The sequence below is a fragment of the Vombatus ursinus genome, unplaced genomic scaffold, assembly GCF_900497805.2.
Source record: "Vombatus ursinus unplaced genomic scaffold, bare-nosed wombat genome assembly UNPS02014818.1, whole genome shotgun sequence".
NCBI classification, from domain to species: domain Eukaryota; kingdom Metazoa; phylum Chordata; class Mammalia; order Diprotodontia; family Vombatidae; genus Vombatus; species Vombatus ursinus.
In genome coordinates, this window is record NW_020954596.1 from 35046527 (window position 1) to 35072920 (window position 26394).

Sequence of the window (26394 nt, forward strand, 5' to 3'; positions counted from 1 at the left end):
CATGTTTCCAGCCAATTATTTAACTTTTAAACTCTTTGTTAAGGTAAGGGTCTGCTTCCAGTGTGGAGAATGTACTGTCCCAAGCTTCAGGCAGTCTCCCTCTGATCAGCCTCTCAATTCCCCCTCAGTCTGGGTTGGGAGCTCCAGAAGCAGCCGCTGCCCTGGGGCTGCGCTGGGACTGGGGCTGGGACTGAGCTTCTCTCTCACTGTGGTCACAGACTTTCCTACTGACCTTCTAAGTTGTCTTTGGCATTTGTGGGTTGAGAAGTCTGGAAACCACCACAGCTGCCCGTGATTTAGTCCCCTGAAGCCTGCTCCAGGTTCGTTGAGGCCTAGTCTTTGCCTGTGTGCCCACGCTGAACTGTGCTCCTATGCTGAACTGTGCTCCTATGCTGAACTGTGCTCCTCTCCCAGCCCAATGCAGTAGACCTTTCCCAGCAACTATCCAGGTTGTCTTGAGCTGGAAATTTGTTTCACTCTGTCTTTTTGTGAGTTCTGCTGCTCTAGAATTTGTTTAGAGCCATTTTTTACAGGTATTTGGAGGGGTTTGGGGGAGAGCTCAAGCAAGTCACTGCTTTGACTCTGCCATCTTGGCTCCGCCTCAATAATAGACTTTTAGGAAACAATAAAGGGCATATTTTGTATTTGTATTGATGATTGGATTTTGTTTTGTTGATAAGAGTAATGGATACTATTTTTTGTCAAACAAGGTGATAGTTCACTCATTTTAGTTCTTTTGTAGATTGTGTCTTAGAGGTCATAAATGACAGTTGTACTGTGAATTGGATAGATTTAAGTACATTCAAATACATTAAGATTTGTTTGAATTTATCTAGTAATCTAGTTTTTTAGGAATGATTTTATATTTGGTTCTTTAACATTGGGAACTATTGCCGGTTTTAATTTGTTTCTAAAATTATTTAAAAGAAATGTACTTTGTACTGTCTCTTAGAAGTAAGGTTCATTATCTTAACAAGTATCATGTTTATTAATGTTTTATATGCTATTTTTCAGAGATTTCAGAATTCTAAATAGGGTTAAGATCTACTTAAGATTAAGATAAATTTTAAAATTTCATTTTAAAGAAATTCACTTTTCAAAAATGAATAGATTTTAAACTGAAATGTTTCTGTAAAAATATGGTTTATTTGTGATAGAAATTTCCTCTGTTGCAAAATTCCTGTTTACATAGCATTTTTATGATAACAACTTTGTGAGCTATAGGTATTGTAAATATTAATAACTTCATTTCACAGATGAAGAAATTTAACTTTGTGAAGTTAAGTGACCTGTTAAAGGACACCCAAGTGTCAATATTGGGATTGAAATTCAGACTTCTCTTGACTCCAAGATTTCCATCACAACATATTTTTTCTGAGTTTATCTCTGCGTTTCAGAATAAAATTGGATTTGCAGCTATTGGATATCTTGAACTGGATGTGCCTTATGCATCTTAAACTCAAGGTTCCAAATTCAACTCGTTATCTTTCTCTTTCTTACTGTCCAGGATACTATTCTTTTCTCAGTTGCCAGACTTGCAACCTCTCTCATACTTCTTACCACCTCCTCCCTCCCCTTCCATATCCAGTCTGTACATACCCCTTTCTTACCTTTGACATTGGCACTCTGACACTAGATTAATTTGGACATAGAACATTTTGGGGTCTGAAATATATTGATGGAACTCATAAATGTTCCTCTGGGGGACATTCTATATGGATTTGATTAGGTCACTATATAGATTTGGTTTAATATTCCTTCACTTTAATTCTGAGACATCAAAAAGGGAAATAGAGTGGGCACTACTCTTAAAGATACTTGCAAGTGAAATATTTCCAAAGCTGCGTATATGGGTTCTGTCAATATATTTTAATTGGAAAGTGTTCCTTGCACGTGGTTGTGGTTTAATAAGTGCTTGTTATGTTGAAAAAACAGGATACCAGGGAAATTTCGGTACGAAGCAGTTTTGTTTTCATACCCTTCTTCCTACAAAATAGCCACATGTAATTTTTTTGTTATAGACATTTCTTTTTTAATGTTTTTGAGGGGAAAATATCACTAGCATTGAAACTTTCTTCTGGAAATTCTTAGTCATATTGTATGGAAAAACTGGGCTTCTTTGGAACACCATTTGGGAAGAAAATGTGAAAAAACACTGGACTTGGAGTCAGAACACCTGAATTTGAAATTGGGCTTTGTCACTACTTAAGTTTGTGATCCAGAACAAATCACTTAAATTCCCTGGACCTTGGTTTCTTCATCTTTAAAATGAGAGGGTTGGGCCATATCTCTAAGATCCCTTCCAGCTCTAAATGCTGATGGACTTTTAAGAAATTCTAGTCTAGTGGTAAAAACATAGGTCAAAGTAAGGGGACATAGTTTCCAGTCTTGCTTACCACTAAACTGCTGGATTAACTTTGAGAAGTCACTTTAACTGCTGTTTGTCCTAATTTTTTGATTTGTAAAACAGATATATTTTGTTCTATTTATCTTACAGGATTTTTGTGAGGATAAAAATGGCATAAAATACGTGTAAAAGTGATGTCAAAAAGTCAGACATTATAGAAGTATTAAAATATTTATTACTTTTAAGATTATTATATATCATTTACCTTTAACTTTCCTGCCTTACATTTCCATTCAACCCCCAGATTTTGTAATGACATGTCATGGTTCTAAAGCAGGCCTGCTTAATTTGTGGCCCACCAAAGGATTTCCTCTACCTACAAAGTATGTTTTCCTCTACATTTTTCACTGGTGGCCCAAAATCCTTTGGCATTCTGCAAGTGGCCTGTGGGCTGCAAGTTGTGCAGGTCTGTTCTAAAGCATGGACAGAACCAATTAGACTGAGCTTGAGCTCCAGAGCTCCAGCCTTCTTTCTACTCAGAGTTCATTGGCTCCTTCTTTTCCCAGTGATTATGGATCTGGCCTCTTCAGGACCCTCAGTTTTGGGCAGACATGGCTACATGCACTGCTTTGATGAGCAGGATGTCACCAATTGTCCTTTGGTAAGATGGAAGACCACCAGAGTTTACCATCTACCCTGATACTATCTCTGAGGATCACTGGGCCCTGCCATCCTCCTTTCCATAGCACTAGAAGGACTATCACCTTTCCACCTTCCTTACATCACATAGTAAATCCTTAATAAATACTTTTTCATTCGTTTCTTCTGCCATCAATTTTTCATGTTTATCTATCCAGGAAGGACCTGGGTTCCAGTGGTAGGTAATTCCCCCGACTCTTAAGTTGTATAGAAGGTACATTGACATAGGGAGTTCCCTGTATCAAGGAAATCCCAAGTCCGGTCCCTATCTTTATATTATAACTTGGATAGCAGCTTTATGTGTAACTTAACAACTTGTCAGTATTTAAAGGACATTGAAGAGTCTTTGGAATCAACATTTAGAATATATTCTCTTCATGTGTTTCTTCTGAGCACTAAATGGGATGACATTGGATGACATGACTGAGATAACTGTATTGTGGAAATTTTTAGAGAGTTATTGTTTCAGTGCTCACTAATATACTGATAGGTACTAAGCCCCCCCCCCGCCCTTTTTTTTTAAACCACTGTCTCCAAGGTTTTTTCCTTTACCTTCTTACTGTGTGGGGAGGTGTATATATAAAAATAACTGTTCTAAAAAGGTTCATGGAAATGAGTTTTCTGTTGCATTTAACATATTTTTGAGTCTTTACTTTGTACAGAGTTCTGTGTTAGATGCTATACTAGAATTACATATCACATTGGTTGCTTCAAGTAGCCCAAATACTCTGGTAATGAAATAATACTCTTATAGTGCTACTGCATTAAGTCGAAGATGTATCAAATGTATACAAATGCTTTTACGCTGAGAGTTGAGCAAAGCATTAGATTTCCTAGCAAATGTATGAAGAGAATTTTGATACTTGTACTTTGAGAGGTACTCTTAGCAATAAAGGAGAATTTTTCTGCCCAAAAATGTACAATAAGCAAATGATGATTTGAGAAGTGGGGCTTCTCATATTATATTTTTATGTAATAAAAAGGATTGTAGAAAGCTTCTCGAAAAACAGGCTATAGCCAACTTGGGAAGTAGAAATATTATTTTCTTCAAACAGATGGCATTGCCAACAAAGGGCTCTAATGGCATTTAATGAGATTTCATGACCATGATAGATGATTTTCTAATAACATAACTTTGTTTTTGAAAGATACACCTGGTTGTGGCATAGGAAACTAGTATTTAAAGTATCCTAATTTTGGGTATTTTACAATTTCCAAAAAGTTGGTTATGTACATTGTATGTAGTGTTTGTACTTAGAGGATTTTGCTTTTCCATGTACCACCTTTGGCCAGTTGATACTTCATTTACCTTAGAATCACTGAAGGCTATTTCTAACCCAAATACATTTAAGGGGGTTGGTCCCATTGACCCACTCCTGTACTACCTGCCTTCAGTTAAGCTCACTTATCAACTGCTTTTCCCATGCCTGGTTATGAGCTAGCAATCTAGTGTTTTGAAGGGTCTCTGTGAAGTTTCTATTAAGAAGTTGTGACTGGGTACCGATGGCAGGCACAAGACTGCTTTCAGCCCTGCCCTTCATTTCTAACATCTGTCAAGATTAGGCAGGTCATAGCTAATAAACACAGATCTGGTGCTATTGCTAATCATTATATGATGCTCCCATGTCACTTATTGGTGGGAGAGATATACTTTTCCTTTCGCTGACCAATAATTGACAACTGGCCACAAACATACTCTCTTTTGCTTCTACACTTCCAAAGCCTGAACTGAGATGTTGGGTGAGTATCTGTGTTGTTCTCTTTATCAATTCTCATTTGCTATTTAGTTTGATTTTCAGGAAATGTAGGGACTGACCAATGAAGTCACTGGCTGCTATCTAAATATATTTAGAGATATTAAAATTGGTTCTAGAGACATTTGTGGTATTTTGTGAAGTATGAAGATGAATGTTTTCCTCTTCTCTACCCTTAACTCCCTACTTAATGTGATGGTAATTGGGGCAATTCTAAGAGTAGGCATTGTTATATTTAATATTGTCTAGATTCGTACTGACGGAAGGGGTTATTTTTACCAGTGAATTGCTAGAGTAATTCAGATATTTTAAAATGCGTGTTTTCTCTTATAAGGTAGTCTCATGAGTTTAAATTGATTTTGTTGATGGTTGGTGCTCAGACTCTGTAACAAATTTGTTAATAAAGAATGTATAACCTTGAAGTTGAAGTAGACAATAGTGAAAGCAGACAAAGAGCTACAAACAAATGAAATTCATTCATTTTGGTTTTCCTGTCTTTTTTTTGTTGTTGTCTGTTTTTTGCTTGGCAAGCAGTGAGGTTAAGTGATTTGCCCAGAGTCACACAGCTAGTAAGTATCAAGTGTCTGAGGTCGGGTTTGAACTCAGGTCCTCTTGAATCCAGGGCTGGTGCTCTATCCAGTGCCCCACCAAATGCCCCCTATCGTTGTTTATTGGAAGATTTTTATCCTTATATGGCAAGGAGTATTGTTTAGACTTGCAGTTTAGTCACTTCATTGGCAGTTAGCTTGTCTAGTGGAGAAAATGCTGGCCATAGAGTCCTGAGTTCAAATGCAACTACAGACACTTTGTAGCGGTATGACTCTAAGCAAGTCACTTGCCTGTCTGACTCAGTTTTCCCAATTGTAAAATGGGGATAATAATTTCATCTACATCCCAGGATTGTTGTAAGGATCAAATGAGATAATACCTGCAAAACACTTAGCACAGTGCCTGGCATATAGTGGATTTTTAAATAAATTCTTGTTCTTTTCCCTCCCCTTCTCTTATTTTACAGATAGGAAAGTGAGGCCCAGATAGTTTGTGACTTATCCTAGTTCGCATAGGTAGTCAATGATAGAGGAGCACAGGCTCTCTAATTGTAAATCCAGTGCTCTTTCAATTGTCCACAGTTTTTCAGTCTTTTAGCTCAAAACTTGTGATGAAAAAACTAAGGTTTTATAACTTACTCAAATAATACTTTAAAGTTTAAATTAATATTTCTTTAACTCAGCATCCGCCACACTCCAAAAAACAAACAAAACCAACCAGAAGAACCATTCGAATTATAAGAATATACTATATGTCTATTAAGTAACTAATGAATTTTTTATTTTCATGTTGAAGAACAGAGACAGTAAGATAGATAATCCTGGATTGTCCCAAACCATTTATATTTCTCTTTAAAAATCATTGTATGATGCGGGAGGGCGGGATGGGAAGGAGCTGGTATGATTTACCTTATCCGTTTATTTGACTCACCCTAATATTAAAATTAGGTGGCATTCAGGAAGTATTCATTGTCACTTGAGTGGGTGTCTGAAGGAACCTCATCTATGACTTTAAAATTTGATACGTACAGTCTCTAAAGTAGCTAATGTACAGTTTGCATATAAACACCAAATATGGGATCAAATTATTTCATAGCACAAAATTTCACTTTATTAATAGAAGATGTGAACTTGTTCTTGAATTTTTATGCCATCTCAAATATATAAAATTACTGTCAGTTACAGTTTATAGAACTGTTTTATGTTTCTGGCCTGGATTTGCTGAATGTGAAAGTTGCAAGGAATTTAACCTACAGAAAAAAAAAATGACCACAATTTTCTAGACAGCTGGAGATGAAGTAGGCGTCAGTGGCTACTAAGTATAATTTGGGAATGAATTGAAGTTATAGAGCCAATAACAACCCAAGATGCTTATATGTGAGTACATTCACGAGGATGGTGCAACACAGTAGTGAGGTAAGCCAAGAGCTTTGAAACTTAAAACTAATGCTGCCTCATGGATCATCCCTTGCTTGGGACCAGTAAGATTTATGTTGGCGTTGAATTTATATTACTACTTGTGGACATGGCAGACTAGAAGAATATTCTTTTAATATTGTGATACTTAATAAGAATTTCGTGGTAATTCAGGGTCTACTAGGAAAAATTTTCAAAAGGTATGTTACTGGATCTTATTGTTGAAGGGTTTTTTGTAGTTTCTGTTTATTTCGCAAAGGTAACATTCACTGCATATCCAAAGCATATCCACGAATTCTTTTCATGTCCTTTGCTCTAAGTTGACAAACTCTTATTGCATAATACTCTTTACACTGCTGCACTGCCTTCCATGTAGCATTTTCCTGGATAATCTGAAATCTTTCAGAAATTATTATTGCAAATGCCATATTTTTCTGCTTCCTATAATTTTGCAATTCTTGGGCTTAATCAGAAAAGGAAATGAAAGGAGAGGCTAAGGCGGCAGTTTAAGAAGCCCATACCTTCATTAGTGTCACTATTTCTGTCAGTGTATTAGAAGAAAGAAATTTGTATTGGTGGGTATACCTGGGTGGCACTCGGGGGGGGAGAAAGAATAGGGAAGCAGGGGGAGGGGGGAGCAGGAAAGGGGGAAGTAGAGAGAGACATAGAGAAGGGAAGAAAAGGAGGAGCAGGGAAACATTGTAATAATCAGTAAGCATTTATTAAACATCTATTATGTGTTAGGCTGGGGATACAAAGATAAAAGTGAAGCAGTAGTGATTTTCAAATAACTTACCTTATGTTGGAGGAGATACACTCACACACATACATACACAATAAGTATGTGCAAAACAAATGCAAAGTATTTTGAGGGAGGAGCACTGACAGCTGGGGGATCAGTAAAGGCTGAAGTACATGATGGTGCTTGAGCTAAGTCTTAAATGAAAGGAGAGATTCTGAGGTTGTGGGAGGGTAATAAGTGAGGAGGAAGACAGAGTACAAACCCAGTCCAAAAGCTTGGAGATGAGAAATGACTTACTACATTAGGAAGAGTAAAGAGGCTAGTTTGGCTGGATGGAAGTGCTTATGAAAGGGAGTAATATGTAATAAGACTGAAAAGGTAGATTGAGGCCAGGTTGTAAAGGACTTTTAAATGTCAGTTAGAATTTATATTTGGCCCTCAAGGTAACAGGAAAGGACAGGAATGTACTGAGTAATGGACTCAAGTGCTCAGATCTTAGCTTTAGGAGAATCATTACCTGTGTAGAGAATGGATTAGAGTAGAGAGAGAGAGACTTGAGGCAGGGAGAGCAGTTAGGAGACGTTTGGAATATTTCAGGTGAGAAATACTGAATGAAAGTGGTGGTGGTGTGAATCAAGAAAAAGAAACATAAATGAAAGATGTTGTAGATGTAGAAATGGCAAGATTTAGGAACTTGATTGGATATGTGTGAAGGAGAATGAACATGACACCAAAGTTATTGCCTTTGGAGACTTGGAAGAATGGTAGGGCCTTGACAGAAATAGGGAACTTGAAATGGGGGATGGCTTTGGGGGAAGGATGAATTTTGTTTTGGGCCTCTGGGACATCTATTTCACAATACCCAATAGTCAATTGGCTTATACACCTGGAAGCCCAGGAAAGAGACTAGAGCTGGCAATGTGGATCTGGGAATCATCTGCATAGAAATGATAATTGAACCCAGGGGAGTTGATGATGTCAGTGAGTATAAAGGGAGAAGAGCAGAAGACTTTGGATAGAACCTTGGGATACATTCTTTCTCAGGAGAATCCTTTGTCCCATGTAGTCCCTGTTTCTGGTACATGCAGACATGAAGTATGCAGGATTACAGTGTCTTCATATATAAACTACCAAGTGTGATTAGAAAAAGCACACATGAAAGTGACTTAGTTTAAAATGTCTTTTAAGTTCTATCCTAGCCCCAGAGTACAGTGGAAATTGGACAGTACTTCAGGGTTTTGAGGATAAGGTACTATTTATCTGCATATCTGAGTCATTCTGGGATTTGTGAAAGAAAATATCTCATTTCAAAGTCTTGTCTCGCTACTTGCATGGACAAGTTGCTCACTTAACCTCTTCAGTCTCCTTAACTAACGTGGTTGCTGTAAGGCTTAAGTGAAATATTGTGTGTAAAGCACTTATGATCCTTAAGCTCTATATGTCAACTATTAACTATTAAATGTCAACTATTATTAATAAGAATAATAATAACATACTTTGTCCCAGTTCATAATTCTCTAAGGTATATAGTCTTGTGTGTATGGAATAGGAATAACAATACTTTCTCTGGGATAATTAGGTGATGCATGTTTCCACATAAGTGAAAATTTCCAGATAACTGAATCTTCTCCATTTAAGTATCCTACATTTTTTGATTTAGTTTAGGGTTTTGTTTTTGTTTTTTGTCAGTCGACAGGCATTTTTAAAGCACTTACGACATGCCTGTTGGTGAGCTAAGTGATGGGGATACAAAGGAAGACAAAAACATGGTCCCTGTCTTCAAGGAACCCATATTCTGATGGAGGAGACAAAGTAAACAATTCTATACACATAAGATAGGATGAATTTAGTGTTATCTTGAGGCAAGGCACCTGTGAAGTTGGGAGAATATGGGGAGTGGAGTACAGTTTAAGAAAACTGTGATTAAGATATTTAAAACTTCATTTATTTGTCTGCCTTCTGAAATAAAATAAATTTAGTCTGAGTTTGAAATGCTTACGGTAAATCCAGTTCAAGATGTTCGAGAGGTGTTGTAAAACTAAAACTCAAGAGAGAGGTTAGGGCTAGACATATAAATCTGGTAGTCATCTGCATAGAGAAAATTGAACTCTTGGGAACTGATGAGGCAGTGACCAAATAGAATTCGAAATATAGGTTATCTTAGTGCAATCTCTAGAAAACTTGGCAAAGATAATGTTTTAGCAGAAATGCCATAGGGTTCAGAGAGAATGTGATTTCATCCATAGGTTACATAGTTTTACCTTCTTAAAACCATGGAATTTTGGGTGGAAGGAACCTTAGAAATTATCTAGTTTATCCCCGTGATTTTACAGATGAGGAAAATGAAGCCCAGCCAGAGAGGTTAAGAGATTTGTTCAAAATCTCTTACATAAATTTTGGATGACTTGTTATGATTATTGACTCTTTTATTTTTATTTTTTGGAGGCAATTGGGGTTAAGTCTTTTGCCCAGGGTCACACAGCTAGTAAGTATCAGACAAATGTCAGTGTCAGTAAGAGACAGATTTGAACTCTGGTTCTCTATCCACTGCACCACCTAGCTGCCCCTTATCATTGACTATTAACTTATGCTGTAATGTATTCAGGACCTTGTTGTTACTCAATAACTAGAAAGTTGATTGAAACATTCTGCTTTTCAGTGTTCATAGAATCATAGGTTTAGAGGTGCAAGGGATCATTAGAAGTTACCAAATCCGACCCCTCATTTTAAAGATGAGGAAACAGATCTAGAGAGGTAAAGTCATTGTTCAAGGTTACATGAGTAGTAAGTAACAGAGCCAGGATTTCTACTTAGGTCCTCTGACTTCAGATCCATTGGGTGTTTTTCCCCCCTTTTCATAGTTGTTAATGTGTTTTGTGGCTGTAATCTGATACCTTAGTAGCAGATTATCTTTGATGGCCTCTGGAGTGGGATAGGCAGATTGTACCACTTCTGTGAAAGTTCAACAGTTATTTACCACTTGGCTAACTTTTCCTTTTCCGAAGAGAACCATATTCCAGATGGTTGAATCTGCCAGAAGTCTGATCTCTGGATAGATGGTATATTACTTTAACTACGTAACTTGCTATTTTGGACTGCCTTTAAAAAAAAATCTTATTTAATATTTCATTTTTCCCAATTACATGTAAAAACAATTTTAACATTGTTTTTTTCTTCACATTTTGAATTCCAAATTGTTTCCCTCCTTCTCTCCCTCCCCCCATTGAGAAGGCAAGCCATTTGACATAGGTTATACATGTGTAGTCATGCAAAAAACATTTCCATGTAAGTCATTCTGTGAAAGAAAACATAGACCAAAAAAAAAAAACCAAGAAAAAAAATAGTATCTTTGATCTGCATTCCGGATCTACCAGTTCTTTCTCAGGAGATGGACAGCACCTTTCATGATAAGTCCCACAGAATTGTCTTGGATCATGGTATTGCTGAGATTGGCTAAGTTATTTATAGTAGGTCATCATACCGTTATCATGCTGTTACTTTGTACAGTGTTCTCCTGGTTCTGTTCGTTTCTCTTTGCATCAGTTCAAGTAAGCCTTTTCATGTTTTTCTGAGAGCATTCTGCTCATCATTTCTTAAAGCATAGTAGTATTTCATGACAATCATATACAGCAACTTGTTCAGCAATTCTCCAATTGATGGACATTTCCTCAATTTCCAGTTCTTTTCTTCCACTAAAAAAGTTACTATAAATATTTTTGTATATATAAGTACTTTTCCTTTTTGTTTTTTATCTTTTTGGGATACAGATCTAGTTTGGGCATAGTTCCAAATTGCTCTCCAGAATGGTTGAATCAGTATACAATTTCACCAGTAATACATTAGTGTTTTTAATTTTCCCGCATCCCCTTCAACATTTGTCATTTTCCTTTCGCCATATTAGCTAATCTGACAGGTGTGAGGTAGTAGCTCAGAGTTGTTTTACTTTGCATTTCTCTCATCAGTAGTGATTTAGAGCATTTTTTTTCCATATGATTATAGATAGTTTTGATTCCTTTGTATGAAAACTGCCTCTTCGTATCCTTTGACCATTTATCAGTTGAGGAATGGCTCTTATTTCTATAAATTTGGCTCAGTTTTCTCTATGTTTGAGAAATGAAGTCTGCCTGATATCACATGATATCAGGACCCTATGGCATTTCCACTAAAATGACATCTTTGTTAAGTTTTCTAGAGGAGCTTGCCCTAAGATATTTTATATTTCAACTTTGTTAATCAGCCCCCATGGGTTCAATTATCATCTCTGCAGACAACTCCAAGATTTATATATCCAACCCTAACCTCTCTCCCAAATTCCAATTTCATATTACTTATTGAACATGTTAAATTGGATGTTCCATAAACATCCCAAACTCAGTATTATCTTATTCCCCAAACCCTCCCCGCTTTTAAATTTCCCTATTACTGTCAAGGTCACCATACTCCCAAACACCCAGGCTCATAACCTGTGTCATCCTTAACCCCTTTCTTTTACTCATAGACAGAGTCTTGTCCTTTCTATCTTCACAACTTTTCCTAAATGTCCTTTCGTCTCCACTCACACAGTTGCCAGTATGGTATAGGCTTTAATCATCTTTGTACTATTGCAGTAGCTTTGTGGCTGCTCTCCCTGCCCCTTTCCATGTCACCCATTCTCTCTTAGCTTCCCCACCCACACCTTCATTGAGCTCCTGTGATTTCCTATTAACTCTAGGATCAAATGTGAAGTCATCTATTTGACATTTAAATCCTTTCTCTCACACATGTCTCCCCTACCCCCTTGCCTTTTCATTGTCTGTCTCCCATGCCTGTAATATTCTCCTTCCTCACCACTACCTACTGGTTTTCCTGGCTTTCTTAAAGTTAATGCAAATCTCACCTTTTGTTAGGAGGTCTTTCCCTATTACTTCTAGTACCTTCTTTCTAAGACTACCTTACATCTGTTTTTGTCTGTCGTGTATGTATATAGGTCCCTCCCTCCCCTCATGTTACCACTCCCTTTAGAACATGAGTTTCTTGAGGTTGGGACCAGTGTTTTTGCTTTCCTTTGTATCCTGAGTGCTTCATGTAGTGCTGGCACTGAGTAAGTACTTGATAAATGATTATAAACCAACTGTAATGGCAAGATGATAAATGCTTGTTGATTTATTAACTTAAGCCAACCATAATTAGGAAGGTAAGCTTGAGTTACTTGCCTTCCTAAGGTAAGTTGTGGGGGGAAGTTGAGGTGGGGCAAACAGCAAAGCATGAATTATTTAACAGTTATTTGCTAATTTCAGGGTACATAGGATCATAGGATTTAGAACTTGAAGGACCTTAAAGTTCATTTAGTCCAATTGTTTTTTTATGTATACAAATGAAAAAATTGAGACCCAGAGAACTTAATAATAACAAGTAATTTATAATGCTTTAAGACTTGCAAATCACTTTACACATGGTAATAATAATAAGTAATGTTTTAGAGCACTTTAAGGTTTGTAAATCACTTTATATATGACTGGTCTAAATTACACGGGCTACTCCAAATCCAGCACACATTAGTTTTTTTTTGTTTTTTTTTTTAAGAAATGTGGGCAATTGATTGATTTGATTTCTAATCTGAACAATATTTCTTCTAGACCTGGTATCTAAATGTCACTTTGAGCAGTGTTATTTAGTTTGATTAATAAATATTGTAACATGAACAGATATATTTGTATCAAATTTGTATCAAATTAACCCTGTGGTTATCGGGGGCTTTAGTGGAAAGATCACCAAATTTGGAATCAGAATATCTGGATTTAAATACTGGTTCTGCTATTTATTACTTACAACTTTAGATAAGTCATGTAATTTTTCTGGGAGCCATTTTCCTCATCTTCAAAAGGGGGGGGGGGTCTTAGATTAGTAATTTTTAAGGTACCTTATATTCTAGTTACCTAGAAGTACAAGTATTTATTTCTACTTTTAAAAAAATCTGTACATAATAAAAACTTACAGTTCCGCATAAAATCCCTCTTTTCTGTTCTACTTTACACACAGAAATGGTCTTTTGGAGGTGTTTGCTGAAGTTCAGAATAATTTTTCTGTAATGAAGAGAAGGGAAAGTCTAGGTAATGAGAGTCTAAGGGAATGAGCAGAACAGTGGTTAATAAAAAAAATTATAGAAGTGATGCAAAAGTACAAGTACTTTGAAGTACAAGTATTTCAGGATATTGAATATTTTCAGGTTGCTATGTTAGTATACAGCCTGAGTACTTTTGATAAGAGTTTTTGTGATGCTGGAATATACAAAAAAGCAACAACAAAAAGGAAGGTGGTTAAAAGTTATGAGTATATTTTTCGAACTCAATTTTATTTAAAATCAAGCCTTTTGCTTGCAGAGTTAGTTAATAGTTTATAATGCATGTGTACATGCAGTTGCATCAGCTACCTTATCATAGTGGTTGAGATGTTCTTTGCATTCTGTTTTGTTTGCTATAGCCTTAAGTTTAACTTTGTGAGCTTATTTTTTAAATGTTTGAAGCTAATTTTCAAAGTTAGACCAAATTGCTGTTTGCTTTTTATTCATTATAAGGCCTTGGGGGAAAAAACATTTAAGATATTGGCACCATTTAAAAATGCACACACATATTCAGACATTCAAGATCTTCTCATTTTGAATTAGTATGGAAGAGAACAATTGGCCAAATAATCATATACCTTCTTCAGGAGGACATTCCTTGTATCTTTTACTCATTCTGCAAACTATCCTAGCACAGTGAGTAATAATAGCATGTACATAGAAGTTACTTCATAAATGTAATGATAGCAGCTAGGCTAACTGCATATTGGAATAAGATTAAGTGATCCTCTTTAAAAGGTATCATCTTAATTGGTACTAAATCATGACTTCAGAGATTTGCCTTCATCCCAGGAGTTTGATATTTTTAACATTCCCTTTATTATTTTTACTCAGTATTAAGAGATTATTTGATAAATAGTATCTCACATTTTGTCCTGCTTTTTTGTAGTACTCTTAACATGTAATTTGCTTGTAATTCATTTTTCCTTTCTCAGTGTCTCATCCCTCCCTTGAACCTTCCCCCTCCCCTTTTTTTTGCATCACTTCTATAATTTTGTTTATTAACCACTGTTCTGCTCATTGCCGTAGACTCTCATCACCTAGACTTTCCCTTCTCTTCTTCATCATAGAAAAATTATTCTAAACTTTAGCAAACACCTCCAAAAGACCATTTCTGTGTGTAAAGTAGAACAGAAAAGAGGGATTTTATGTGGAACTGTAAGTTTTTATTATGTATAGATTTTTTTAAAAGTAAAAAATAAATTGTGTTAACTTTCAAAGCTGCTCTGCTTGTCTGGGCTTCCTTCTGAACTTTCTGTTCTTTTCTGTGAATATCTTTAAATGCTTTCTGTTACTTTCTTTTTAGTTTTTTGACAACACTTAGTAGCTTCTTTCTTCCTTCATTTTCCAAACTTATCCCCATTGGAAAACAAAACAAAAAATCCTATAACAAGTAAACATAGTCAAGCAAAACAAATTCATATATTTGCCAAGTCCAAACAAGCATGTATCATTCTGCAATTTGAGTCTGTTACCTCTCTGTTGTAGACAGTAGGATAGCTAGCTTCATTGTAGGTCCTCTATAAAAAGTCAGTGCATTGATCAGAATTCTTAAGTCTTTCAAAGTTGGTTTTCTTTTTTTTCTTTCTTTCTTTTTTTTTTTCCCAACCAAAGACTAGGTTTATTAGAACATCCGTCATATTGGACAGACTCTTAAGGAATCTGAACATTAGTAAGCTTTGGGTTAGATTATAAGAATCTGAGCAGTGGCTAGATTTTAAGAATCTAAGCATCTTAATGGAGACAAGATGGACCTTATATACAGAAAGCCTATGGGAAGGATCTAGGAGTGGCCAAGTAGCCTATGAGGTAATAGAACTCTAGGGTCTTGGACCACTTGGCCAAGAGATAATGGAGCCTAGATAGGATTAAGGGTGGGAAGTGGCCTGGGACCATGGGGAGATAGGGCTAGGCTAGGTTAAGGATAACAGAATTGGGAGATTAGGTATAACCACAATGAAAGACCAGTTGATGGGATTATAGCCTCAGGGGACCGCCAGTTTGGTCGTGTGGGAAAGTCCAGGGTTTTTCCTTTTTGGCTGCTAGATCCCATCCTCCTCATTCCCCCTTCGAACAAATTGGACCCAAATTCTTTTGGGGTAAGGGGCGAAGGTCTTGGCTTCTAAAACTGCTTCCTGCTGGCAAGGGGCATAGAGCTGTCCCTGCCTGGAGGGGGTCCCAAAGAGGAGATTGATTGTAACCAAGCACAGGCTGCATCCAGGGAACAATGGGGGGCACATTGACTGGTACCTGCTTTTGCTACCAACTGCAGGTGAATAGCCTGTAGTCTGGAAGACACAAATCTGACAGAAAAGATTGCAAGGACTAGAGTTAGGGCCCAAATATGAAAGGATAAAACATCCTTAGTTCTGTTTGGACTGAGATAATTCAGTTTTCCAACCATGCAATATCAAATCCACCTCATAGCCAGACTCAGGAATAGCCAGGTGGGTAACATTCCTTTTGAAAGGAACATAATGGGGAAACTGAGCCAGGAAGCTCCCATCTGAGACTGAGGCTAAAATTGTCCTCTCAGCTTTTCCTGATGCTGACTTCCTACCAGTATCACATTCTCTGAGTAGCTTGTAGCGTTTCTCTCAGATGGTGGATTATTGATTATCAGTGGATTGTTATGATCCATCAGACAACTCAAAAGAAAATCCTGTGAGCTTTTACCTCACACTGCAAGTTTCACTAATCACAGCTTAGGAAAAACTTTTCCAGGATTTACATCTCAAACTTATATTTGTCCTGGTGTAAAAAGCCAATCATTAGAGATTTCTATATACTTGCAAATTCTCAGCAAGCCATAACCCAAACAAGCTTTTTGGTTAGTTTAGGCATTAAAATAGTAACCAACAATAGCCAGGTTATTTTAGTGGTAACCAAATTATGAAAAGTTGCTTGACATAACTGATACAAAAAGTTCACCCACTTGGAACTTGAAACAAACCCATTACCGATCAGGTGACTTCAGTTTTGTTAAATTCATTTCCAAATTACTTTTCACAGAGAATCAACATCTCATTAACAGTTAAAAACAACAACAATTAAAACTACAGAGGGCTTACCCAAGTTCAGAGGCTAGCTTCTTTACCTTGAGCAGGATGTGCTGAACCTGGGTGATGCTTCCAGGCAAAGGTTGCCCCAGGACCTAAGGCCATTGCCAGTGGGGCCCACACTGTGGCTACTGCCTCTCACCCCTCTTTCCCCAGGTGGGGGAGGGCAAAATCAAAGGTGAGGGGGAAAGGGTAAAACTCTTCTTCTCCTATGAGAGGGATTAACAAATACCCTCTTGACTCAAGGGAAGAGAGTGAGAGAAAGGAGTGACCAGGGTTGTAAGGAGGAGTTTCAAAACTCCTTAATGATCAATCACAAAACCTCCAGAATCTACCAAGATATTTTTAGCTGTTCTAACTGTAACCTCCATGAAGGAGGATTCAGGGATTTAGAGGAAAGGGAATAAGTAAGCCTCAGGGAACCAAAAAGCAATTGCAGTTTTCCCCAATTCCCTAGCACCGAGGGAATTAACAGAATTGGGCATACACTTCCGGATAGGGCATCTGTCCTTGTCCTCTATGCTGTGGAAGGTGTACCTAGGTCCATGGCCTCGAACTAACCCAGTGGACCGAGAGCCTGTCAGCGTCAGGCTAAGTGCTAGACAGCCTCCTAACTGCCCGAAAAGCACCTCCAAGCCTTGGTGCTTGGAGAGTGACCCCAACTGCAGAACAAGAAAGGAATAGAAGAGGAGGGAAGGCTTACATACCTTCCAGTCTTGGCTGGAGAAGAACTTGGGGTTAGGCATTTTCCCCATATGGGCCACCAACATGTTGAGGTTTAGGCTCAAAATCACAACACGTGAGTCCTGCCTGAAAGAATTCAACCCAAGCCTTCTTTCAGCCAGAGACAAGGTTTATTAGAACATTTGTCACATTGGACAGACTCTTGAGTCTGTAAGCTGTTGGCTAGATTTTAAGAATCTAAGGCCAAAGCCGGTTTTCTTTACAGTGTTATTATATAAATTATTTTCCAGGTTCTGCCCATTTCTCTCTTCATCAGTTATTATAAAAAACTTTTTCAGGGTTCTCTGAAAGAGTCCCTTTAATAATGTTTTATGGTACAGTTCATATACTATAATCTGTTTAGCCATTCCTCAATTGATGAGCACTCCCTTAGTTTCCATTTTGTTTTTGTCAAAACAAAAAGAGTTACTGTAAATATTTTTGAATATACATTATTAATTTCTTTGGGGACCTAGAGGTATCGCTGATTCAAAAACTATGCACAGTTTAATGACTTTTGGAGCGTAGTTCAGAATTGCTTCCCAGAGTGGCTAGACTAAGTATGCCTATTTTTCTGGAGCCTTCCAGTTGACATAGCCCTGTCCTGTGAACTTTGCCAGTCTAATAGGTGAGCATCTCAAAGTTGCCTTAATTTGAACATCTAATTATTAATGATTTGGATAATTTTTTACATGTTACTGTTAATAGACTGGATTTTTTTTTTCCTTTGAGAATTCCGTGTACGTACCAATCCTTTGGTTACCTTTACTGCTCTCCATATTTCATCCATTTGCAGTTCTTTCAGTCCTTTACTGTTCAGAATCACTAATGGTTACAGAAGTGCAAATGGAAAGAATTATGAATGTTTTTATATCAGCTCTAACAGCTTATCAAATTGGCAAAGATAATGAGAGATGGCAAAAATTAGATGTTGGGGATGTGGGAGAAAAGCAGTTCCCTGCTGATGGAAACTGTAAATTGGCTTGGTCATTTTAGCTATAATAAAAGGTAGAACACTACTCACTCTTTGACCCAGCAATTACTTTTTTAGGTTTATACTTCATGGATATTATTGATAGGAAGAAAAGACCAGTCTATTTAAACAGTACATTCATAATAATACTATTTGTAATTTCAGAAAACTAGAAATAAACTATTTTTGCAATTTTAACTGTAAACTTACAATTTACAATCTTTTACAGTTGGATAATAGCTAAATAAATTGTAGTATATAATAATAGCAACACTAAGGAAATTGTGATACATTTTAAAAATAGTTTTCATCCAAAGTAGTTAAAATGCAGTTCTGTGAAAACGAACTTACAGAAAATTAGTACTTCAGGTAATGAATGATTTTTCTAGATAATGCAGTTCACAATTTTACTGTAATTTGGTTTTGGATAGAAAATAAACTGAACCATTACCATAATGCAATATAGAATAAACTTTGGTATAATTTTGGAATTGCAAGTTGTAGTCCTTTTTGTAAGAATGTACTACATTATTTCTCCTGATTTCATACTGAGAGAATGTTGCTGTCAGTGCTTCCACATGTACATTCTTGAACATTTGTGTCTTTGTGCTACCTGTTTTGCTGTATAAATCAGTTTGTGCAAGAGTTTTTGCTGATTTAGGGCATAGTGTTTTCAACTTAGAATTACATGCATGCTGGAGAGGTTGAAGTGTACATATCTTACATAGTGGTACAGTGGATAAGAGTGGCCTTAGAGTTAAGAAAATCTGAATTCAAACCTCAGATCCTTGCTAGCTGTGCAAGCCTGAGCAAGTCACTTAACCATTATTAGCCTCAATTTTCTCATCTGTAGAATGTGAATAATAATAGTACTTACCTCTTAGGGTTTTTGTGAGGATCAAATGAAATCACATATGTAAACTGCTTTGCAAACTTTCATATCGAATCTGGTCAACAAGCATTTATTGAATATTTACTGTGTGCCACTGAGAGTATTAATAGCTATTAATACAAATACAAGCAGAAAACAAAGATAGCCCCTGCCCTCGAGGAGCTTACATTCTAATGGGGAGAAAGACTACAAACAAAAGGAAGCTGAAAAGTGGAGGGGAGTTAAGGGGAAGAAATCTAAGTACCTGGCTTGGTAGCCTGGTAGAAAAAGTCCAGAGAGTCAAGAGTGCAGCTTGGAGAGGAATAAAGAAATGGCTAGATGGCGTGTCCTTGGGCAGAGGAAGCGCTAGTCGGAGCCGGCGAGCGCGGGGCTGCGGGCCGAGCCCAACTCACCATGGGTGACGTGGAGAAGGGCAAGAAGATCCTTCTTTGTTCAGAATTGTAGTCAGTGCCACACCGTCGAGAAAGGGGGCAAGCACAAGACGGTGCCCAGTCTGAGCGGCCGCTTTGGCTGAAAGACCGGCCAGTCTCCGGGATTCTCCCACACAGATGCCATCAAGAACAGAGGTATCACCTGGGGAGAGGATACGCTGATGGAATGCTTGGAAAACCCCAAGAAGTATATCCCAGGAACCAAAATGATCTTCGCAGGCATTAAGAAGGGAGAAAGGGCAGACTTGATAGCATACCTTAAAAAGGCCACCAATGAGTCATAGCTGTCTGCTGCCTTATTTATTATAAAAAGGAGATGGCTCTGTGGAAATAAAAAAAGAAATGGCTCGCTAAATGGAGGTTCTAGAAGGAACTAACCAATCAGAGGGAAAGTTTACAGGGGCAGAAGTTCCTTCAAATGTAAGAAGTTCAAGAGTGGAGTGCGCTTTCAGGTTTCTGTGGCATAGTAGAGAAAGTCCAGAGAGTCGAGATTGCAGCTTAAGAGAAGAATAAACATCCATGCTATATAAATATTAGCTATTGTCGTTATTATTTTTTGTTATTGTTATTACCACCAACAATATTAGACTATTTAGCATGCTGTCTTGTGCAGGGGAAGAGTGTTGGAACACGTTTAATTTATTCCTGTTGTTATATAGCTGGATAATGATATGTTGTAAGATTAGATAGCTAAGATTATATTGTTAAGTTTTATCTCAATAATACTATATTCTTATCATGCATATCAGCCGTTTGATATGCACGTGTACTGCACATTAGCTCCTCATTGCAGTATTTAGCCAATACCATGTCACATCATCTCCAATTGTGACAGTCTAGTATGCCTCCCTATATACACAATATGTTTGCTATATGTTTTGGATATAATCTTAAAGATATCTAAAGCATTACTTCTGTTTTTCTGCATCCATTTTTAAGTAACCTATTCATATTCATGGTGATTATTATGTGTGTGTGTATATATATATATATATGCATACACACATGTATATGTATATATGTAAAATTTTTCCTGGAAAAATTTTGCATAGTTTAAATATTTTCATTTTTAAGGAGTTAATATAAGAGAAATCTCACATGAATAAATTCTTTTAGCAACATTTTTAATAACTTAACTACAGTTTAGAAATTCCTTAATAATACATAACAGTTTATTTATAAATTAAAAATTTTTTTAACTTTGTAAAAATGATTTTGACTTGTTTATGTATTTAGTCACAATTGGTTTTATTCTTACCTGCAGTTTTTTAATTGTCACAGTTAATGTATATATTTTTAGAAGGGAAAGCAATCTGAGAAATAGAAAACAAGTAATTTCCATGCAGAAAATTTATGTAAAAGGAGAAATTAACTTTTTTTTTTAAGCATAGAATTGACTCTTATTTGGGTTGGAATATTTTTACAGAATATTTAAGCTTAAGAGTTGTTCATTCGTTTATCTTTAGGTAAAAGCTCAATTTTAAAGTCATAAACTTTCCTTAATATTTAGTATCTTTTTTAGTTCTTTATAAAGTGGTTGGAATTGAAGAACAGGAGATGAAGTTTATTTCATTTAGTTAAGGGTAAAAAGTTAAGATTGTAGTTTCAATTCCTAAATAAACCACTTAGCTATATGCAGAAAGTATATGTTCCCTAGTCACAGAGGCTGTCTAACTTTGATCAGCCATCTTAAAATATATGTGATTAGGGTGAATATGAATGTTTGTCACTCAGTCTTTATCTGTAACCACTACTGATCCCAGTAACTTGAAAGTTCCACTAATGGATATAAGTACTCAAATATATTTGAGCTTAATATCTGTAATGTTGAAGTGAATAATTACACACCCACCCACCCAGTGACTTTGATTGCAGAAAGCTACTTCCATATCCCTTAGGATGGCTTATAGAAATAATGCTTGGTTTTGTTCTAGTTGGTGAAAATTATGTACAAGTGAGCTTGCTTGTGTCCTGGTCTCTTTTCAGTAAACAAATGCCTTCTATCATGAACGTGTTTGATTGAGTACTATTTGAATTGTAGTTAAGAATGCTAAGCTTTGGCCCCTTCCAACAAGTAGCAGTTACTTTTAAAGTTTGAACCCATCTCATCTCAAAAAATCCCAACCACTTAAATGCTAAACCATCTGTCACAGCAAAACAATACCCCAGAAGATCTAGGACCTATATAACTAGGGTGGACAGTGCTCTGTGAGTGCTTGTGTATGTGGTTTAGGCAACACTTTTAAATTTCATCTTCATCAGCCTGAAGACCGAGAGTCTGATTTCTATCATTGCCTTCATTTTAACAAAATTCCATTTCCATAAATTATTCTGTATGGCTTTTAACTCATTATGATGTGATTTTTACTGGAAGCGTCTTTCCTAAAAAGCAGATTAGGATATATACCTTAAACTTTAAATCTTAAACCAATCAGCATTTGAAATGGAAAAAATAAAGGGAAGGTATATGAAGAGTGGTAAAGGTAAATTTTAATCAGATACAAATTAATGCTCATAAGAATTGAATGAATTTTTTCAGGTGTCGTATTGAATAAATATACAGCTGTTCTTTTCAGCTTCGTCTGAGTACTTACAGGTGATGTTAGTTTTTATGCGTGGAGGAAGGTAAGGTTGCAAGTCATCCTTGTTTATTAGCCTTTTAGCTCTTTTCCTTTAACATTTTTCAAGTAGCATCACTTCCATATTATTGTAGTATATGGGAAAGACTAACACAAAACACAATAATTCTCCTTAATTAATCTCCTGGTAAATACTTCATAAATGTTCTACCAAATTACATGTTATTTAGCTCTGCCAGCAAATTTAATGATCAGCATAGTATGCATATTTAAAATATGATCATTCAAATACTAAATTTTTACTAATAATTTCATCTTTTTCCTTTGCCAAAGTGTAAGAAGTTGGACTGATTTCAGTTTCATTTCTGCTTCTCTTTGGTGCCAGTAAAATATTGACTTGACCAGAGGTAGAATGGGAAATAACAAATGAGATGGCTGAATAATCTACAGATTACACGTCCTCAGCTCCTGAATAGTCAAATTGATTGAAATTTTTTTTCCCATTTAAAATGTCAGAACCTTTTTGCTATACTTAAAATTCAGTGTTAATAGAAATATATCAGAATCATTTTTGTTTATGCTAACATAAAAATGCAAATTTATCAGCTTAATCAAATTTTTTTGTCAAAATGTTAGTTTTTAATTCAGCCTTATGTAAAAGATTACTACCACCTTCATCCCAGAAAATTTCACCAATATCTCTGCCTTCTCCTGATATCCATTATTAGGATAACTAGGGGGAAGGGGAGAAAGATACTAAAATTATAACTGAACATTGAGAGTTTACGCACAAATACAATCACTGCCAATGAAGAAATCTATGTGTACACACACTTTTTCTTTTTAGAAAGGTAATTAAAAAGAAGAAATAACATTTATTTAACTGCCTTTTTATAGCCTAGTTTGTGTAGGAATCTATTAATATACATGTTTAGGTTTAACATTTAAGTGAAGATTTGGGATGTGTATTAGGAAAAAAATGTTTCATCTGAGTAGTATGGAAATAAAACAAGTTTCCCTATCAGATGTAGGCTGGACTGCCTCCTTTTGGGGATGTCATAGAAGGGATTTCTGCTTGGGGATAGGTTGGACTTAAGTTCATTTCCATCTGTGAGATTCTGGGATCCTAGGCATTTGTATGAATTTAATTATTTTGTCAACTTGTATCATCCCTTCCTGGCCTCAGACCCCTGTCCTCAGCCATTTTAGGTTAGACCATGCCTGTGATTAGATAGAGCCTGGACTGTTTTACAGATGAAGAAACTGAGGCTCAGAAGGGACTGAGACTCAAGACTCATAGCTAAGAAGAGCCCAGGCTCTTTGCACTACAGTACACTTACGTAGACAGTCCTTAAAGATAAAAGATACTCTATTAAAGTTTGCCGTATTGAATTTGGGTGGTGTAACCAATCTGTTTTTCATAATTGTGTTTACCTCTACTATGAGGCCCCATAATAAGGCTGAAATTTGTGGCTCCTTGTTTTGAATCCTGAAGTCATTACTACATTAAGTGCTTCATTGTCGGTTTTTGGCCCCATGTTAACTCGTTTTACAGTAATGAAACTAAAAATTGGGAAACATTGAAAAGAATAGAGCTCCACCAAGTGGAGCTCCCTTAAAAAAAAGAAAACTGAGCCTTTCCTATCCCCAAAAGTGATCCATAAGAAAGTATCTTTTTTATTGCTAGTTTTTATTCCTAGTTCAGAACTAGTAATTCAGTATTTATCCTCTTAAGCAGTTGGTACTCAGTAATTTTTGTAGTATTTGATTGGATTGAGAATTACGATATTAATGTATAAATAAAGAGTCAGACTTTTTTGTAATTCCTGTCACTATTCAGATATCTCTTCCTGTTGACCTGAGTTTCTAAAAAAAATAGTCTGTAGCAGTTGACATTCTAAGAACTTGTGGAGTTTCTCATTTTTAATAGTGGAAGGATAACTTTAAGTCATAGTTAAGTATTTCCAAGTAGTTCAGAACAAGAGTGCTCTTAAGTAAGTATCCACAGAGTATGTATCTAAGAGGCCTTGCTTGGTCACCCATATCCTGTCTTTTCTTAGAGTCATAGATTCTTAAAAAGTTGGAAGGGACTATTCTAATGTCATCCATTTCTTTCATTCTCTTTTTAAATCATGCTCAGGTCATATTTTTTCTGAAGCCAACATACCACCCATTTTATCTATCAAATGATCTTTTCCAAAATCTATTCTTCATAAATTTTAATCTGACAAACTTTGGGGGAACTCCTATATGTTCAAATCTCAGCTGAATTTTTTGACAGGCAGGTTTTAATCACAGACTTGGAAATCTCATCAAACCCCCTCATTTTATACACCAAGAAATCGTTTCAGAGAGCAGTTAAGAGGTGTGCTTGAGGTAAATACAATACAGCTAATCATTGACAGATCTCAGTCTAGAACCCAGGAGAACTGTTCTTCCCACTAAACTTATTTCTTAGGTGCTTTACACTTTTTACCCATTAAATGCCCATTTTCCCCCTCTCCAATTGTACCTACCCATGCTACAAAGTATTTTTGGTTATTAGTCTATATATGTTTGCCTTTTGGAATATTGTATTTCTAAAAGACTATACTCATTTTTAGTAGAAACTGCTTGCTCTTATGTGAATGCTGACTGTTCCTTGATGCTTGGTTGCTTTTTGGTGCGTGCAGTATTTTTACCTTTGATAGGGAAGCTGAGGATTTTGGCTTTGACTTTCCTGGGACTCTTCCTTTGTGGTTTTCTTTCAAAATGTGATTGCTAGGTGGCCCAATGAATAGAGCATTTGGTCTGAAGTTAGGAAGACTTGAGTTCAGATTTGGCCTCAGATACTAGCTATGTGACCCTGGGGGCAAGTCACATCATCTAAGTTTTCCTAAGTTTCCTCAACTCTAAAACCGGGAAGATAACAATACCTAGTTCTCAAGGTTGTTGTGAATATCAGATGAGATATTGTAAAGTGCTTAGCGCAATGCCCAGCACATAGTAGACATTATGTAAATGCTTATTTTGTTCTGCCTTGCCCTTCTGTCTGGGCAGTTTTCACTTAAAATTTCTTGAGATACTTTTGATGGTGGTTTTCAGGGACTGTGATGATTATTAAATTCTCTTTCATCAACCTGTTTTCTAAGTCAGTTTTTTAATATAAAGTATCTTATCTTTCTTGTATTATTGCACTATCTTATATCTTCTTATGTTATCTTTTTTGATATTTTAAAAATCATTTGATTTTGTTCTGATATTTTTTTCCTGCCTAATGGAGGCATTGATTTCTCTTTGGTCTGTTCTACTTTCAAGAAGTTCAATTCTTGAGTAAGATTTACAACTTTCTTTTCCAAACTATTTATTTTCCTTCTAGTACTTATGTATTTCTTATATTTTTATCTTATATTATATATTCTTAGGTTTTCTTATTTTTAAAAATGGTTTGATTTTGTTCTAATATTTTTTCCTGTCACGTGGAGTCATTGGTTTCTCTTTGGTCTATTCTACTTTCAGGAAGTTCAGTTCTTGAGTGAGATTTACAACTTTTCCAAATTATTTATTCTCCTTTCAGTTCTTTCCTCAAGAGCTTCTATTTAATTTTTTTAAAAAATCCCCTGCTTCATTTATTTAGGTATTCAGATCATTTCTTGGTGGAAATTATATTTTTCTTCCTTTGAGCTGCTGCTTGCAGCCATTACAGAGTTACTCCTTTTGGAGGACTCTAGCTTTGCAGTAATTTTTTATATTGGTCATTGTTTCCTTTGATTTACTCATCTCTAGCTTTAGTTCTTGAATTGGGGCTTTGTACGAAGGCTTCAGTTCCTGCTGTGCTTTGGTCTTGCCCTGGTTTCCTGTGCTGATTTCTACCTTCCTAGGTTACCCCACCCCCTCTATAGATTTTTGAGATTCAGAGCCCTGAATCTCCACATCTCTCTGGCATCTCAGAAGATTATTCTAGGGACCTCAGAGATCCTAAGGTTGGATTGTCCAGGTCTGGGGTCTTGACTGCCATCGGTGACTGTTGGTTGCTGTCTACCACTTCCAGGCTGCCCTCACTGGGGCTTTTGCTAACAAGCCCTCCATTCTTGATGCACCTGTACACAGAGCCTTGCAGGCTACATACATGTCCCTAACCCTTCAAAACCC

The 26394-nt window shown here is 36.4% G+C and overlaps 1 protein-coding gene and 1 pseudogene across 3 annotated transcripts in view; both read left to right on the top strand.

Moving 5' to 3' along the window:
* The window catches only part of RBPJ (recombination signal binding protein for immunoglobulin kappa J region), a 234550-nt gene that overhangs the window by 128845 nt on the left and 79311 nt on the right, over positions 1 to 26394 (top strand). The window lies entirely within an intron of this gene.
* Positions 19647 to 19968, top strand: LOC114023554 (annotated as a pseudogene).